Here is a 15,000-nt window from a genome sequence, read left to right on the forward strand (position 1 = left end):
CCAGCCAGACAGACAGACAGACACACACACACACACACACACACACACACACACACACACACACACACACACACACACACACACACACACACACACACACACACACACACACACACACACACACACACACAGACGTGCACACAGACGTACACACAGACAGACAGAAAAAGAATCCCCATCATCAATCCCTATAAAGCCAGTGTGCTGACAAGGGATATTAAACTGTCACAGAGACAATTTCTTTAATAGCGCACACACAAAGAGAGAGAGAGAGAGAGAGAGAGAGAGAGAGAGAGAGAGAGAGAGAGAGAGAGAGAGAGAGAGAGAGAGAGAGAGAGAGAGAGAGAGAGATTGATTACAGCTTATAGTACCATTTTGTCGATTCAGTGGGTTCTTCCTTTACAGTACTTGCTTTGTCTGGGTCTGAGCAAGTTGGACACTGAAACACAGGTGTGTTGTATTTGTTCCACAGATGTGTACTGAGGTAACTTGTTTGTCCATAAACCAGATATACTGTTGCGTGTGCGTGTGCATGTGCGTGTGCGTGTGCGTGTGCGTGTGCGTGTGCGTGTGCGTGAGCGTGTGCGTGTGCATATGTGTGTGCGTATTCGTGTGCGTGCGTGTGTAATTACAGGTGCGCTTCACTTTGCCATTTGCCAAGTAAAAAAAACATAGCACTCTAAAAACAATAAATAAATAAATAAATAAATAATACCTTTAAAAGCATCCCAAACATTTTTTTTTCTCATGCATCTCCTTTCCAGATACTTCTTTTTTGTATTTAATAGCTATTCTATTGAATGCATACAGTACAAAGCTGCTGGTATGTTAACACAAATACAAAGAAATGAAGAAACACCAATCATGTAGTCACATCCTGACAGCTATGCTTGGTAAAGAGTGCAATTTTCACTAAGTGCATCTAGAGAAGGGTCCTAATTATGACCTAAATAGCACATTAATGGCTGTCGGCAATTAGAAGCAACAGGACCCCAGACACCGCGCACTGCAAGAGACTCTCGCTTAATTGCAATGATTACCAATTAGTGATTGCGTCACATCTGACGGAACTGCAGGCAAAAGGGGCCAATTGGTTGGAAATAAAGACAGGCAGGTTCTCTTTGATCATTTTATTCCATCATGTTTTCACGGAAACGGTTTACGGAAGCCAAAAGTCAACATAGATTATGGAGAGGCTTTCCAACAACAAACAGCATTTCATTTGAACGCCAAATGGGTTTACCATGGGGGTTGTTTTCACATAGTGGTTTGTGAACAGCTTCTGCAAGCAACCACTTCTCAGCTAGCCAGGATGGCCAAGACATGCTGGGCCACTGAGAGAGAAGCGTTTAGCACTGTTATTCCTGCCTTTTACCCGCTGCACATGAAGACTGTTAGGAATCAGCTGTTAGCCCAACAGCCTAACCACCCTTCTGGTGGTGAGGCTACATGAGATTTGTGTTCATGTCATGTCTTTGCCAACCTATCAAGCTATTATCAGTTCTCATTGGTCTAGTCAAAGAAAGTCCAATGGAGGCAGAACCTGATTTAAAAAAAAAAAACCTAGCAGTTCACATACTGTAATCTCAGGGGTCTGATGTAACTCTGTAGGCGTGTTCTTGAACTGATTGGCGTGTCCATGATGCTGCAAGTCTGAGCATAACGTTGGGTCACGATACAGACTGAAAAAATGCTAGTTTTTCTCTGCAAACCGTGACAGAAACGTGGACGTTAGCAGATGCATTCGGGTAACAAATGGTCAAATACAGAAAAGTTCAGAAACCGGTATGAAGGTGGGCGGTTTGCAGGTAACTTAGTTTAGTTGCCAATGGGCATTGAAAACATCAAAGTAGCTATCATAGTAAGCAACTATGGTTTCGAGAAATGCACCCCTGGTTGGCCTGAACAGTGGTTGAATGCAAAGGCAGCTGTTGAGCCTAGCTCTGGAACCTCCTGTCTATGATGATGTTGATACAACAGCCAGGCTAGCAGGCATACCCATGATGCACAAAGGAAAATCAAATCTGACAAATATGACCTCAGATCATAGCTTGGTGTAAGCTATGGGTTATGGGCCATGGGTGGGAGAAAAAAACAGCCTTTACATGTTTAAAACTGCATCAGTGACCCATACCCTTGGGATAATTTCCCTAACTAGCTTGTGTAAAAATACCACTGTCAAGCAACATCAAGGATCATTTGAACCTCTATTTATGGTAGGCCTATCTTAAATTGTACTATGCTGTACAATGACTCGTTTTCATGAAGCTAGAAATTAAGGTCAGTGGTTGCAAACCACTGTAAAAATTTGTCACAAACATCACCATCAATACGGCCTTCATCAGCATTTGTATTCCTCCATCTAGTCATGAAGGTAGCGGAGCAGAGGCATAGGCTACTGTTCTCTGGACTTGACGAATTTCGACCAAATCATGTTTTGGTACAAACGTAATGGTAGTCTATAACAGGTCATGTTGTCCAAGTTGGCTGTGGCATCCAAACCAAACCTTGTGTATTAAGTTCTACCTGTTTTACATTGCTGGAGATGGAAATGGGGACAGAGGCTTAAACAGCATCCTGAACGGTGTGTTCAGTCGGCAGCCTGTGCATGCGTGTGTTTATGTCAGGAATGGAACACTGCATAGACTGTGTAACACTGCACAGGAAGAAAAACAGAAAGCCTAGTTCCATTGATTTCAATGGGACTCCTCTCACAGCATGTGTAAAACAGCACAGAAAAATAGACTCTAGTTCTATTTCCAAGTTGCAATGCAGACTCCCTGGGATCCTGTGCGAACCCCCTCCAGGAACCACGCAGACACACCTCTTTGGTGTGGATGGACTGATCTGTTGTAGCCCCTTAATGCGCGCCGTACCGCCAGTGGCACTCTGTAATAGTCATTGAAACGTACCTACCATAGCACTACAATACTATGACACAACACAGGCTCTCTAGTAATACACCACAACTTGGTCATTACCATACTGGTAACAACAAATGTATAAAGCCGTGTCTTAAGGGGTTAAGGCATTTCCTGACTTTTCTGGTTAAAACACTGGTGAATTCAGAAAAGCCTGCAATAATTCATGCCACCAGACAATAGCAATGCGAATGGTCCATCAAAGACTGGGCTCTACTGTATACTCTCTTTTGATGCAAGAGGTATATCCTTAAGATGTCCACAATAAATGATTGATCAGAAAGCAGTAAAATCACATATGACATTCATATTCTGCTCTCTGTTTTAGTGTGACTCTCCCTATAATTACCATAATGTGAATAGATGTGCAACACTGCAGACAAATGTGTCTATAAAAGCACACATACACACCAACACACCCACACATGAGTACACAAACACACGCAAGCACGCACGCACGCACGCAGTCGCGAGTCCTATTTCTGCAGTCCACATTTTATTGGAGGTGTGCTCTCCTCTCAGTGACATGCCTGGGGAAAAGCTGTTATCATGGTGAAGGCAGGCAGGCAGGCAGAGGAGGAGGAGGAGGACGCTTATCTTCTCCTCTCACCCACTCTTCCCTCTTTCCCTTTCTACCACTCACATACGGTCTTTCTCTCTCTCTCTCACTCTCCTCTCTTCTATAGAAGAGAGAGAAAGAGAGAGAGAGAGAGAGAGAGAGAGAGAGAGAGAGAGAGAGAGAGAGAGAGAGAGAGAGAGAGAGAGAGAGAGAGAGAGAGAGAGAGAAGTAATGGTAATCCAATTACATGCGTGGACATTTTCTGATTAGCATGGCTTTGATCCCACTGGGGCTGTGTTGTTTTTCCCCAGTTATGGAGTGAGTCACGCAGCTCTGCTCATCCACACACACACACACACACACACGCACGCACGCACGCACGCACGCACGCACGCACGCACGCACGCACGCACGCACGCACGCACACACACACACACACACACACACACACACACACACACACACACACACACACACACACACACACAAGGTGTTCCCACCCCCATTACATGGTAATCCCTTCCCCAACATCACTCCTGGCTGCACAGGTAGGGGGTGTGGGACACTGGCCCACCACAGAGAGGAGAGACGCCCGGCTCAGGCTCCAGGCTTCTTCCCAGGGTGTTTCCCATTGTGGACTTCCTATCAATTACTGCTTTATGCCATCCCCCCCTGCGTGTCACACCCACACACATACTATATGAAGCTGCCCACACTACAGAAAATACAGTGTGTGTGTGTGTGTGTGTGTGTGTGTGTGTGTGTGTGTGTGTGTGTGTGTGTGTGTGTGTGTGTGTGTGTGTGTGTGTGTGTGTGTGTGTGCGTGCGTGCGTGCGTGCGTGCGTGCGTGCGTGTGTGTGTGTGTGTGTGTGTGTGTGTGTGACGCCCATTTACAAACTACAAGAAGATGATATATATCAATTTTGGAACATTTTGAGACATTTACTTTTTTATTGGGCATTGCATTGCTCTGCATTGCAAAATGCCTTTTACAGTAGGCTATATAGGTTTAAAAAGTCTGTTCTCAAAATATGTGGAATTTTCTTTTTTCTTTTCCACTAGTCCTCAAACTCTTGCTCATTCATTTCAAGCCATGCTGTGCACTTAAAGACAAATAAATGTTCCTATAGGGTTGCGGACATGTGCACTTTAATGTTTTTTTCTTGATTTATCTGTGCCTGTGAAAATTTATCCGCAAGTGAGTGAGTGTGTGTGTGTGTGTGTGTGTGTGTGTGTGTGTGTGTGTGTGTGTGTGTGTGTGCGTGCGTGCGTGTGTAGTTTTGTGTGTGTGTGTGTGCGTGTGTGTGTATGTATATGTGTGTGTGTGTGCGTGTGATGTGTGTGCATGTATGTGTGTGCGTGCGTGCCTGTGTGTGTGCGTGTGCGTGCGTGCGTACGTGCCTGCGTGTGTGTGCGTGTGTGATGTGTGTTCGTGTGTGTGTGTGTATGTATGTGTGTGTATGTCTGCGTGCGTGCATGCATGCGTGTGTGCGTGCGTGCCTGCGTGTGTGTTCACATGGAGTCACAATCTGCACCCACACCCGCCACAGCAACTTGCTGTGCTGTCGCCTAGCAACTGTTGTCAGGGGCAACCCCTGCCTGGCTCTCTCTCTCTCCCTCTCTCAACGACACAGAGGGCTCAGTGGTGGCCACGGCAGCATCTGTGCTTTTATTATGAAGGAAATAAGGAAGAGTTGGAGGTGCCCCTAGAGAGAGAAAGTGAGAGAGAGAGAGAGAGAGAGAGAGAGAGAGAGAGAGAGAGAGAGAGAGAGAGAGAGAGAGAGAGAGAGAGAGAAAGAAAGAGAGAGAATGAGAGAGAGCAGATATAGTATGTCTGTGAGAAAGAAAGAGAGCGTGTGATCCAGAAAAAGAGAGATGAAGAGGAACGAAGAACGAGTGAGAGAGAGGAAGAGAAAGGAGAAGGAGATCAAAATGGGAGAGAGAAATAAGGAGGGAGAGATGGAAGTAGAGAGAAGGAAACAAAATGAAAGTGGGTTGGAGAGAGTGAGACGGGAGGTAGGGTGGGGTGGGGGTATGTTTGGCTGACACATTGCCGTGTCCGTCATCTTCAATTTGTCTCTTATCCAAGTGGGAGACACACACATGCTGGGACAGACAGACAGAGGCACACACACACACACACACACACACACACACACACACACACACACACACACACACACACACACACACACACACACACACACACACACACACACACACACACACACATACGGGCACGCTCACACACACGCACCAAGGCACACACGCATGCATGCACGCATGCACAACACACACACGCGCGCACACAACACACACGCGCGCGCGCACAACACACACGCACGCACACACACACAAAGAAGAGAGCTGGTCAGAGGCAGCAGGCTCATACTGATTCCCAATTCCTCTAGGAGTCAAATAACCCTCCAACACTACCATTGGATGACTTCACAAAGAAAGTGCACTTCAAACATAATTTACTTTCTCCCACCACACATTGCCTGACCCACTTCTCTTTCTCTCTTTTCTTCCATCCCCTGTCTCTGTCTCTGTCTGTCTCTGTCTCTGTCTCTGTCTCTGTCTCTGTCTCTCTCTCTCTCTCTCTCTCTCTCTCTCTCTCTCTCTCTCTCTCTCTCTCTCTCTCTCTCTCTCTCTCTCTCTCTCTCTCTCTCTCTCTCTCTCATGGATAGCTTTAAGGTAGAATCTCTCCTGTACGGCCGGTCGTGAGGATGGCCGGGGGGATTACCATGAATCCATAGCCCCAGCGCAATATCTCCCTCACTCATGGGCTGAGACAGCAATTTGTTTGCCATGGTGTTGGGCTTAAGCCCTTCGGAGAAAGCCGAAAGCAGAGTGAGCTTCACGGCACAGCGCAGGGGCGCGTTCAATCAAGGAGGGGATTTGAGGTAGGAAGACGTACCGTTGTCTGAGGCTGACCTTGCACTTGTTCTCTCTCACGCCACAGGAGCGGGAACATCAGCGGAAAACTAATGGCGAAAGGGCGCGCTCACAAAGGAGGAACGCAATATTCAGCGAAAAAGTGAAGGAAATTACGAAGTCGTTAAAGTTCACACTTGTGTGGAATCAGGACATTATCTGGTGATTTGGGGTAACTGGCTGAGGAGGACTTTAAAGCCTGAGGCATAATGACCCCTGTCTACAGGTATATCAAGAGCTTAATATCGCTGAGGCAGAGAAAGACCCTCAAGGCAAAACCTCTTGCAGCAGAGCCCATGTTATATCCTCACTGTCACCAAAATTGTACAGTAATGGCTATGTCTTAATCTGTTACTTAAGGTTCCCGATAATATCATAGCAATGTTACTATGATGTAGTTGAGTATTTTCAGAAAATCGTGAATGGGCCCGCCGGCGACTCCAATGTGTCTAAGAAGCTTGCACTTTGAGAAGTTTAGGTAAACTAACATCAACAGACCTACAGTATGTTGCATGCAAACAGTCCACAAAGCAAACCATTTCTGACTGACCGACGAACATAGTGAGGTATTTGAGACTAATACTAAAAATCCTTGAATATTACCCCCCAAATAATCTGCGCATGTTCAGGAAGCAAGATGTTAAAGGATAGTGATGAAGACAGAAAAGACAGAAATGAGAAAAGCAAACGAGAGAGAGCGAGAGGCAGCCATGTCCCTGGTGGCAGTGTGTTCCCACAGCACGCACCCCCCTGAGCTGTGCCAAATATATCACCTCTTGGACACACCCTTCCTACAAAGCCAGCACCCGTGTGTGTGTGTGTGTGTGTGTGTGTGTGTGTGTGTGTGTGTGTGTGTGTGTGTGTGTGTGTGTGTGTGTGTGTGTGTGTGTGTGTGTGTGTGTGTGTGTGTGTGTGTGTGTGTGTGTGTGTGTGTGTGTGTGTGTGTGTTTGCGTGCGTTTGTGTGTGTTCTTGTGTGCATGTGTGTGACTGTCACACCCTGTCCACAAACTCAGTACAACGTGTCTCTCCCTCACAAAAAAGGCTCACGATTCAACACCAGAAGACATTCCAGATAATCTGATGTTAATGAAAGATAATACATAATTTACAAGAAATTATGGCAGGTATTACTCAGCAAGCGGTGAGGGATTATGAGGGTTTCATTACTGTCAAGACCAGAAGATATTTCAAGTGATGTTATTGCTAGAGAAAAACCATTTAATTTGCTCGAGTCAAGCTCTAGTAGAAACGCGGGCATGGCTTGGCTGTGTTTACACCTCCCCCTACTGATGATCAGGTTATTTTCCTGCTGCAACTTTTACATGACCATGTTACCACCATGCTCAGCAACAGCACATCACTCTCAAGCCATAAATATCTATCTAACAGTCATCTAAAAACAGTGCCGGATCTAACAATTTGGGGGCCCTAGGCAAAATATAGACAGGGGGCACTCTTGAATTATTTTCGCTGTCATTTTCCATGGGCTGACTTTTTGGGGGAACCTTTAGAGGGCAGGGGTGCATTTCTCGAAAGCATAGTTGCTAACTATGGTAGCTACTTTGTTGGTTGCAATGCAATATCCCAGTGGCAACTACCCAAGTTGCTAACAGGCTAACAACTATGCTTTCGAGAAACACACCCCATATTTGATGGGGAAATTGCCTAGTCTGTCTAATGGTAAAACGGGCTCTGTCTAAAACAGAAATGCAATGCCCTAGGTGCTCATCAGAATTTATTGCGGCACGTTCGTCATATTGTACATGACATCCCTCTGATGCTATGCCCTAAAGAGTAATTGTTACAAAACTGGTGATTAAACTGACAATCAGATCACTGCAATACATGCACTATATAACACGACGACGCGTGTATAAAAATTAAAAATTCAGTCATGATCTGCAATAAATGCACAAAAAGAAGCTGTATCTCTAACATGCCTGCAACATCTGTTAGTCCCTTGATTGGCTTGGTATAATGGCTTTCCTCGTTAATCATCTTTTTTTTTGGGAGAGGCTCTCATCTCTGCAGCGGTTCTCCACACGCTGTTTCTTTAATGTCGGGGAAAATGTTATTAATATCCAACCACAAACAGGGCAGGAACCTTCTCTAAAACCGATAGGGAGACGTAATTACCTGGGCTTGGTTGCAATCCGAGGCAGTGGATGTGGAAAAGAAAGAATGCTGCTGATAGATAATGGGGCCATCTTTGATCTCTGCAGGCCTCAACACCACAAAATCATTACTGTAATCATCAGTACATTAAACAGGAGCATGGTGCATTATCACAAGCATCTCATTGCCATGCAGATCAAAACAAACTCCTATTACATGCTGTGATTTTAAAATATGTGTAAATTGATGCGGAAGCAGAACTGGTGCATTGCAGCCACATACAGTACCAAGACGCCAAGTCTTTGTGTCTAACTTTCAAGCTGCATCAAGCTATTCTGTCTGTCTGGAAGTTGCTATTCCATTTTCCTGTTCACAGTTTTTCATTTAGGTGGATTTTTTTTTTCATAATCCACCGTGGGTTTGCTCTGGAAAATGGGTTTCCTAAATCATTGTTCCCGAAAGACGTCTATAGCAAGACGGGAGCAATGAAAACACAGCAAAAGTAAAAGAGGAACACAAAAAAACGTGGCGAAAAATAATAAAAAAACAAACTCCACCCCAACCATTGCACCCACCCTTTCCACCACCCCTCTCTCCCACTCCCTCCATCAACAAAAAATGGTCAATATGGCCATGCCCCTCCGACAGGAACCCCATGGACACATCAGAGCGCTGACAGACAAACATATCATTTTTATGGGCCCATTTCTTGCCATTTGGAGGGAGATTTGCTGCTGAGGAGCCCTGGCTGTTTCTACACTGAGCATCCATGATTTCATCATAAGTCAGGTCTGGTGATTATAGGGCTGGTGTAGGGGCATGTGACAGCTCTCCCCCCCCCCCCTCTCTCTCTTTCCTCTCTCTTTCCCCTGTCTCTCTCTCTCTCTCTCTCTCTCTACCTCTCAGAGGGTTGCCGAGTGACGGCAGATGGAGATGGACGATGCTTTGTCTCCACGGAGTGATTCAGACACACACGCGTCTCCCCGCCTACCCTTGACTACTCCCTTGACTACTCCCTGGAGTCAGTGTGTGCATGTGCATGCATGTGTGTGTACAGGCATGTCTGCATGTGTGTGTGTGTGTGTGTGTGTGTGTGTGTGTGTGTGTGTGTGTGTGTGTGTGTGTGTGTGTGTGTGTGTGTGTGTGTGTGTGTGTGTGTGTGTGTGTTTGTATCTATGATGATTGCGTATGTGAGTGATGATGCATCGCATGTTATGCAGTGGGGATTTTCAGCGGTGCACCGTTGACAAGGGGCCATACCTTTAGGAGTAATCTCTCCGTCGGCTACATTACGCATGGGTCGCGATACATGGGGCGGGGAAATGGAGGTGCTCTTAGTCGCGGCAGGGGGTTGGTAGGAAAAAAAAGGCAGGCAGTGAAAAACATAAAAATAATCAAGATGATGCCTGTTTCAAATCACCTCTAAGAGCCTCTTGGAAATCACGACTGCATAAATCATACGGCGGTAAGAGAAAAAAAAAAGAGCACTCCTCCTCTTTACGTTCTTCCATTCCTCCCTCCCTCTTTCCCTCTCTCCCTGCCTCCTCTTCCAGGCGTCTGTTGTTCAGGGGAGGGAACCGGAAGACAGAATGACCTTTTTTAAACACGGGGGGCTGCAAAAACAATCCATTCACCTCGGTGACCCGCCGTGGTTCTCTGGCCTTCTGGTGACGCTGGTGGGCTTTGTTTAGCAAAGTTTAATTTCCTTAATCAGACAGCCGTCCGACAGCGCCGGAGGAAACCCCTCAAATGTCAGATGGAGATTAGCTCTCACTCAGACCAGACGGGGGTCTACTTCAGCAGAGATGGAGACTGAGATGGAGCCTGATAGAGGGGCTTTGGTGGTTGGACAGGGCGGGGTGATTGGCTTAAGTCCCAAACTGGAGTAGCCGTAATGAGAGAAGACACCTATGTAATGTCAGGTGAAGCCTGGTGGCGTTTGAACTGGGTGGGTTTGGCTTGTCTGAGAGCAGAAACAGGAGTAGTCATCATGAGAAAATGTATGTATAGTGCCATCTACAGACTCTTAGAGTTTTGTACGGGTTGGGTGTTCGTATATGGGTCTAAACTAGAAAAGGCGCAGCTACATCGTCACGTGGTGGAGTCTGGTTGGGTTTCGGACATGGGTGGCTTCTAGGCTCTAGCCTGAGGTGTAGGTGTCCTAAAGTAGACTGATCAAATGAGAAAATACATCCACTGTATGTCATCATCTGTGTTTAGATACCCTTGACAACGTTTGCCCTAATGGCTGGAATGACAATGTTTAGAGAGAGGTAGTCTCATTCATTTTCACACTATTTACCATGGGATACCACCATCGATTTTCGATTTAAGAACCACACCCTGCAGACAACCTTTCAGAAGCACCTTTGAACATTCTGCCATGTTCAACTCACACCTCATGCTCACTTCTTATGCTTTGCGTACCTGAGCACTCAGTGTTTAATAGCTGCGGTAATGTGAATTCACCTAATACTGACTGTTCTTATTGCCGGTTACTTAGGGATAAAAGAGTTTGCCAAATTAATTCATGCAAATTGTTGTATGCAAATATATCTGTGTATACTTAATGACATAATGTTGTGAGAGTTTGTCCATTTAAACTGCACTGGTAGGAGCGAGGGAATCTTGGAATGCACCTTTTCTCAATAAATTAGTATTTTCCGTGTTTATTTCTTCTGTAATGATGTCTGTTTAGTGCAAGTTCATCCAGCCATTGCTTAATTATTCAGGAAGGCAATTTCATATTTTAGAAATAATCTTGCACTCCCATTGTGCCGGCTTTTAAATGAGAAGTTATATTTGTCTGATATTATTACCATCTAAAATTTCAGCAGCAATAAAAGACAATAAGCATCAATTAAAGGCCAACCAATTGCGACAATCCAGTTTTATGGCAAACACAAATCCCCATAATGCTTACGCTGAGGCTGTTAATGGGCCGTCTGAATGCGTGCCACACAGCGCTAGTGTCTTAGTTAGCGCAGCTGGAAAAGCCTTGCCGTCTTGGTTGGACTAGCTATAGGGCATACAGGGCATTTGCCCGGTGGACTGTTGGTGATTTTGGCCTGGTCCTCCCCTCAATCTCAGTGGTATCAGTCCTCATGCTGCCATAGCTGACCCCTCCAGCTCAGATTTTAATATTCATGTTGGCTATTGGGGTCAAAATAGCTCGAAATAGATGACTGAAAATGTTGTCACAGCCTCCATTGTCTCTCTCAGTGTCTCTCTCAGAGGTCTTGGCTGAGAATGTCCGTCGCAATTTTTTTGCTCAGTCCAGCCCTGCTTGCAGTATAGAATGAGTCCTTGTGAGTAACGATAATTGCTTATTGATAATGACTTTCATACAGAGGAAATGACTGCCTCTGAGATGACCTTGTAACGAATTCCGAGCAGAGCGACATTTATCATTCAAATTAACAAATTCCGTAATGATTTTTGAGGACATGTATGGATTGGGTTGCCAATAGAGAGGGGATGGTTTTAACTCATATCAGCGCTATCTCCTATAATATGAGTGCTTCTCACACACATTTGGTGCTGGCTTGGATTTATACTTGCTCCTCGCTAATGGTTTGAAGATGGTTTGGCACATTCAACTCATCATTATATAATTAAAACACTGGAAACTTGCTATTCCATAGTTATAATTACGGAGCAAAATGACGAAGAATAGCTAATTTTATACTTTTGGTAGATTGAGAAGTAAATCTCTTGGTCAATTTGACTCCTAACCAAACCAACCAAAGCCCATATGTGTATGTGTGTTTAATGTTGACTAGAATTGGCATGCACCTTGGTGGCATCCTGCTGGTATGTGCTGACCAGTGGGATTAAGTCTTCAATCTCTACTGCTCTGTGAGAGAGATGGCCGGCCGGATAACCTATTGGCAATCCCTAGTAGGTGTCTATGGGACAGACAGCTGTTGGCAATTACCACTAAGACAAGCAGACGCTTCTATCACACAAACACAACACTGACTATGGGGAGCGATAAGACGGCCACACACATGGATGACGCCCCCTCCCACACACACACACACACACACACACACACGCACACGCACACAGACATACCGACTCAGACACAAACACACACACAGGACACACACAACTAACACACACACACACACACACACACACACACACACACACACACACACACACACACACACACACACACACACACACACACACACACACATCCACGTGCACACAGAGAAAAAGACAGATACAGATGCACACAGGTCAGGCAGAGAGAGAGAGAGAGAGAGAGAGAGAGAGAGAGAGAGAGAGAGAGATGAAGAGAGAGAGAGAGAGAGAGAGAGAGAGAGAGAGAGAGAGATGAAGAGAAAGAGAAAGAAAACACATGAAACAAAAATACATCAATGCCTGACACATACACAAACAAATCTCACAAACGCATGTAGACAAATATACAAGCCTCCACAAAGAGGAAATTGAATATAGATGCCATAGATTGTGCAGCTGAGGTCGGAGTCAACATATCAGTTTATTTCTTGAAATGTGATACACATACAGTATGCAGCTGGCCTTCTCAATATGAAACAGCTCTGTCTGCAGGTCTCATCTCTCATCACATATTCTTCTTCTCTGTCTCTGAGGTTGTTTCTAGATCAGCGGAACATTATTATCATTCCTCCTCACATTATCAGTGGCAAACATTACAGTTCAATATGCAATGTTGCTACTCAAATATTATTTTGAGAAGAGAAAGGAAAAGAAGTAGGCTATGATATCCAATGATGTTTGATGTCATTTTGGAAGAGCCAGTGGAAAATTATTTACGAGCAATCTCCACATTCACTATTCTTTTGAATATTTTTGCTTTCATGCATCTGTTATTAGCAATAAGACATATTGTACTGAAAAACTATTCCTGTCTGGGACTGAAAAAGCATCTCCCACTCAGAACAGAGACATTTCGATATGTTTGGAAATCGCTGAATATGTGGTCTCTCACTCCCTCTAGAGGCAGAGATGTGTACGTGTACATGCACTGATTTATTTGAAACATGTGTATCTCTCTCTCTCTCTCTCTCTCTCTCTCTCTCTCTCTCTCTCTCTCTCTCTCTCTCTCTCTCTCTCTCTCTCTCTCTCTCTCTCTCTCTCTCTCTCTCTCTCTCTCTCCTGGTTATTTGACAACAACATGACTGTTTAAAACATATTATTGATTAAAAGGTGCACTGTATAATATTTTTAGCAGTTTATTTCCAGAATGCATGCTGTCCATTCACAAATGTTTCCTTTTCCACACATGCTTACCGCCACCATCAAATTCAATGTAGCCTATTGATTATGACAGGGAAAAATTGCACTTTTCATGTATGAAAAGTGGGATTTTCTCCATTGTCCGCCATTTTGAATTGATTTTTTTTATTTATTTATAACTTACTGTATTTCGATCATACTAGTGAATATTAGTTTATTACTTAGTAAATATCCATAAAAATACCGAATTTGGCAATAAGCAGCACAGTTGCAATACCTACTATGGCCACCATCTTACACAGTGCACTTTCAAAGGGTAGAGAAGGTGGCAGTTTAAAAAAATATTAGGCTACTGATTTATAATGCACACTTGCAGCAAACAATTTCTAAACTACTTCTCATCACTTTATCTGTTGTATACATTTTTCTAATTTTCTCACCTCATTTTACAGGAGGCTAACACTGTTATCTTGACAATTTCCTTTCTCTACCAGTCTCTCTTCCTCTCTGTAACAATAGGCTGTCTCATTTGAGTGAGGTTCTTGAGGACAGTCATGTGTTGAAGTGTAAATTATTAATTGTGTCTGATCAATATGACTTCATTGGGGATTGTGTGCGTGCTGGCGTGCATGTGTGCGTGCGGGCGTGCATGTGCGTGTGTGACGTGAAAGAGAGAGAGATGATTGAAAATACATCTGTATGCTGGAGACAGCAGAGATATAGATGCATTTTGTGCTGGATGAATGATGAAGAAGAAGAAGAAAAGAGAGAGCAGGGCATGAATGGCAAAGAGCAGCAGCATGACCGATCTGGTCTGGAGTAACATAAGCTACAGCTGGACTGGCAACATAAGAGAGCAGGAGATCAGAGCACTGGAGTAATACCATTATTAGCCTATTGTCTTGCTCTGTGTTCGTGACTATGCCAATATTCAAGATTCAAGATTTAAAAGAATCTTGAATATTGAATATTGAATATTGGCCTAGTCACCAATAGAGAGAAATACAATAAAGTCTCTACAGTTTGAGAATTTATTTACATATCATGGTAACTTTGCCGTGTCTGAATCAAAATATTGTGCACATCACCACTTATAACTTATAACCTTCCTTTTATGAATGTGTGTATCTAGTCCATCTTTTGTATGCTTAGTTTTCCATCTCTGTCTGTGTACATGGCTGCATTGCTGCAACTGGCCCAGTTATTCAACCATATGTTTCAAAAACAAAAAATAG

This window comes from Engraulis encrasicolus, chromosome 4, assembly GCF_034702125.1.
Source record: "Engraulis encrasicolus isolate BLACKSEA-1 chromosome 4, IST_EnEncr_1.0, whole genome shotgun sequence".
In the NCBI taxonomy this organism is placed as follows: domain Eukaryota; kingdom Metazoa; phylum Chordata; class Actinopteri; order Clupeiformes; family Engraulidae; genus Engraulis; species Engraulis encrasicolus.